We start from the raw sequence: 4,746 nt of genomic DNA on the forward strand, positions 1-4,746 counted from the left end.
TGTGGGCTGAACAAAGAGGAAAAGGGAAAGATCTTCGTAAAATCGGACTTCCTCTGGCACCCTTTAAAGCCACATGATCACCCCCTCCACCCTGAATGCATCTCACACAACGCACAGCAAGATCCCACAAACAGCCAGTCAATCATAGCTACGTCACCTGTTTCCATTAGGGGAGAACTCCTCTGAGCTGACTCTTTAGCTCCAGTTAAAAACATCACTCATCACCAGGTTATAGTCCAACAGGTTTATTTGGAGACATTAGCTTTCAGAGCACCACCCCTCCATCATCTGGTTGTGAAGGAGCAGCGCTCCGAAAGCTAGTGCTTCCAAATAAACCTGTTGGACTATAACCTGGTGTCGAGTGATTTTTAACCTTGTCCACCCCCCAGTCCAACACCGGCATCTCCACATCTTCGGATCAAGACATTGGTAGCAGTTTTGGGCCCCGTGTCTAGGGCAGGATGTGGTGACTTTGACAGGGCCCAGAGGGTGAGGGTATGTCATGTGAGGAACGGTTGAGGACTCGAGTTCTGTAATCGATGGAGTTTAGAAAATTGAGGAGGGGATCGGATTGAAACCTCCAGAAATCTGAGAGGGCTGGGTAGGGTGGACGTGGGCAGAGGACCCAAGGGCACAGCCTCAGGGTGAAGGGATGATCCTTTCGAACAGACTTGAGGAGGAATTTCTTCAACCAGAGGGTGAGGAATCTGTGGAATTCATTGCTGCAGAGGGCTGTGGAGGCCAGGGCACTGAGTGTGTTTAAGACAGACAGATACATTGATTAGTAAAGGGATCGAGGGTTATGAGGAGAAGGCAGGAAAATGAGGTTAAGAAATATATCATCATGATTGAATATTGCAGCAGACCTAACGGGCCGAGTGGCCTAATTCTGCTCTTAAATCGTACAGCCTATTTCATAACTCTGACAGTGCAGTCCTCCCTCTGTACTGCACCAGAGCATCATGGTCTATGTGGGTCCCACCTTGTGCGGGATGAGCAATCAGAGCTCTTCGACTCAGAGATCTCGATGCTGTTAAAGAGAAGGAACTCCGACAGGAACAGCGTCTGGGTAATTTTCCATGGTGTGCAGTGACCAGCTCAATGGTTAGACAAAGTCACAGCAAGGTGGTAAAAACAATGACTGCAGATGCTGGAAAGCAAATACTGGATTAGTGGTGCTGGAAGAGCACAGCAGTTCAGGCAGCATCCAACAAGCAGCGAAATCGACGTTTCGGGCAAAAGCCCTTCATCAGGAATAAAGGAACAAAGTCACAGCAATACCACAGGCAAATGTTAGGGAGCTGAAACTCCATTTACAAATGAGGATAATTGAACAGAAGTGCTGGTTATGTCTTCATGACTGGAGACTCCAGCTTAGCACCGTCCCCATGACTTGTCCGGACTTGTCCGACCTGCCTATCTCCTTTTCCACCTATCCACTCCACCCTCTCCTCCCTGACCTATCACCTTCATCCCCTCCCCCACTCACCTATTGTACTCTATGCTACTCTCTCCCCACCCCCACCCTCCTCGAGCTTATCTCTCCACACTTCAGGCTCACTGCCTTTATTCCTGATGAAAAGGGCTTTTGCCCGAAACGTCGATTTTCCTGCTCCTCGGATGCTGCCTGAACTGCTGTGCTTTTCCAGCAACACTCTGGTCTGGAGACTCAGGAAGCAGAAGGTTAGCACAGAGAGCTCACACTAAGGCCGCGGCTGGAGCAGGTCCAGAGGGGGGTTGTATTAAAGATGGAATTCTGATGACGGTGTGGAGATATCCTTAGATATTGGGAGGAGATATTGTGAGTAACACATGAAGTTCCCATGGCAGGGCATAAAGGAATTATGGAAAACACAGATATCAATCAGCAGGTATTTAGATAGACAAGGATTTCATCAAGGAGTAGTACAGTTCAGTAAAACAGGCCACACATGTCAGGTGGTAGGACACCTCAGTACATAATCAGACCAGCACCTTCAACACCAATCCCAGTTTGTGGAGGACCAGGTAGTTGAGTGTCAGTGGATGGTCTCAGAGGATTACTGGCAATGAAAGCAGACATTAGCATATTGTTACAGTTACAGAAATAGCAACTCTGTCCCCAGAAATTATTTCTTTCAGGTAGGAGTGAGAAAATTATCTGAATGTTATGTCTTATGGACTACCAGTTGAAATAGAATCAGATCAAAGTTCTAGTTTTCTGCCTAGAGATTTTCAGGACATCATTAACAATTTGTGGATAAACTATTGAAGTATACTCCTTCTGTACACAAATATAGGGAGCTATGGAGAAATACCATCAGACTCTCAATACCATGGTGAATGTGGACAGTCAGCATTAGCCAAACCGTCTGGGGACTGTTGCTAATAAAAGAACATCCTTATCGGTTAAGTTTGGTTAAACAAGCTCAGGTGGAAAATTGCCTGATTGAACTGAGCCAAAACAGCTGGAGTTTCAACACAAATCTGAATGGAATGTGTGGAGAGTGTCAAGCTCCTGGGAATGGTCATCCACAACAAGCTTTCTTGGACTCTTCATGTGGACACACTGGTCACAAAGGCCCAACAATGTCTCTTCTTCCTCAGGCAGCTGAGGAAATTTGGCATGACAGTGTGTACCTTTGCCAACTTTTATAGGTGCGCCATCGAGAGCATTCTGTCTGGATGTATCACTACCTGGTATGGCAACTGTACCATTCAAGGTCGGAAACGGTTACAGAGAGTGGTGAACTCGGCCCAGACAATCACAAAGGCCAACCTCCTACCTATAGAATCCATCTACCAGGCCCGCTGTCAAGGAAAGGCCGCCAGCATTCTCAAAGATCCATCCCACCCTGGCAATGTTTTCTACAACCTCTACCATCGGGGAGAAGGTACAGAAGCCTGAACATACACACCAGCCGGTTTGGAAAGAGTTTATACCCTCCTGTTATTAGAATACTGAATGGACTCTCAAACTCTTAACATTCGCCTGTACCTGTGTTTCTGTGTTTGCTGCTGTTTCCCTATTATTTACTATCTATGCTACTTCACTCAGTGATCTGCCTGTATTGCTCACAAGACAATGCTTTTCACTGTGACTCGGTACACGGGACAATAAGTTCAATTCTATTCAATTCAATTCAAATCCTTGGTTAGAAGATTGTACTGATAGGATTGGCAGTTGAATGAGAATTGGCAAATGCCATTACTATCAAAAGCTAAAGATCTATTCCTATGGGCAGCAGGGTGACTCAGTGGTTAGCACTGCTGCCTCATAGTGCCAGGGAACCAGGTTCAATTCCGGCCTCAGACAACCCTCTGTATGGAGTTTGCACACTCTCCCTGTGTCAGTGTGGGTCTCCTCCCACAGTCCAACAATATGCAGGCTAGGTGGATTAGCCATGGGAAATGCAGGGTTACAGCTATAGGGTAAAAGGTGGTGGGTTTGGGTGGGATACTATTCAGAGGGTTAGTGTGGACTTGATGGGCTGACTGACCTGTTCCCACACTGTAGGAATTCAATGATTCTATCAGCCTTTGTTACGTAAATGGGTTAGAGCAATGTTGGCTGGGTTTACAAATGTCTCTGTCAAGATTAAAGTGGTTCTGGAAAAGCACAGCAGGTCAGGCAGCATCTGAGGAGCAGGAGAATCGACGTTTCGGGCAAAAGCCCTTCATTATGTGCTTTTCCAGCACCATTCTAATCTTGACTCTGATTTCCAGCATCTGCAGTCCTCACTTCTGCCCTACAAATGTTTCTGCTGAGCACCAAATTGTGAGGAATCAGGTTGTGTGCTGTTCATTTAGATGATGAACATCTGGAAAAAGAGATTTAACACAACCTGATATCAACTACACTGAGCTGGCTTAATAATAAATCCTGATAAATAAGAATTTGTGAAAGTAAGGGTAACTCATCTGGGATAATATCATTGGACAAAGTCAAGTGTTACTAAGAACAGGCAAAGTTGAAGGATTGGTTACAATTTCCCATTCCTACAAATAAATAGGAAGCCATGAGGATTTTGGGAACATGTGAGTTTTATTGGAAATTTGCATCTTACTTAAACACACTAATCTTGAACAGATCTGTTACAAGATCAGGCCAGGTTGGTCAAGTTAGCAGAGTGCCTTTAAGAAGCTGATGACATTCCTGTTCAATCACAAAGGGTGGGCTGTCCCTGGCTTTATGAAGAGACAGCTTGTGCTTGTGTCTTGTGGGTAGCTGCACCTTAATACCTGGTGTTGAGTCCGCACTGGACTTCTCCAAGAAATTAAACTGACATCAGAAGAAGTGGCCAACAGTGGAAAGGGTGACTTTTGCTGTCAGGTCAGTTGAACATCTTGGATGTTTAAATGGGACTTTCCACATCCATACATCGTGTGCTGGATGGAGAACAAAGGGACTTGATTATCAGGAGACCCTTCCCAGCTAAATTAAAACATCGTACAGTGACACCACAGGGATTAGAGGAAAGCTCCCTCTACTTTTTAAACTCAGGGTAATTTGGGAAGTTTCCTCCCTTTCTCTTTACTCTAGTACAGAGTAAAGCTCCCTCAAAGTAACATGGCCAGCATGGATAAGTTGGGCTGAACGGCCTGTTTCTGTGTTGTATATCTCTATGACTCTAAGCATTAGTCAGATCCCAGTTGGAATATTATCAACAGTTTCAGGCTCCTTATCAAAGGAGACACAGACTGGCATTGGGGACAGTCCAGAGAAGGTTCATTTGGCTAATCCTGGGGACAGACGGACTGTCTGAT

Source organism: Chiloscyllium punctatum, chromosome 11, assembly GCF_047496795.1.
Source record: "Chiloscyllium punctatum isolate Juve2018m chromosome 11, sChiPun1.3, whole genome shotgun sequence".
In the NCBI taxonomy this organism is placed as follows: domain Eukaryota; kingdom Metazoa; phylum Chordata; class Chondrichthyes; order Orectolobiformes; family Hemiscylliidae; genus Chiloscyllium; species Chiloscyllium punctatum.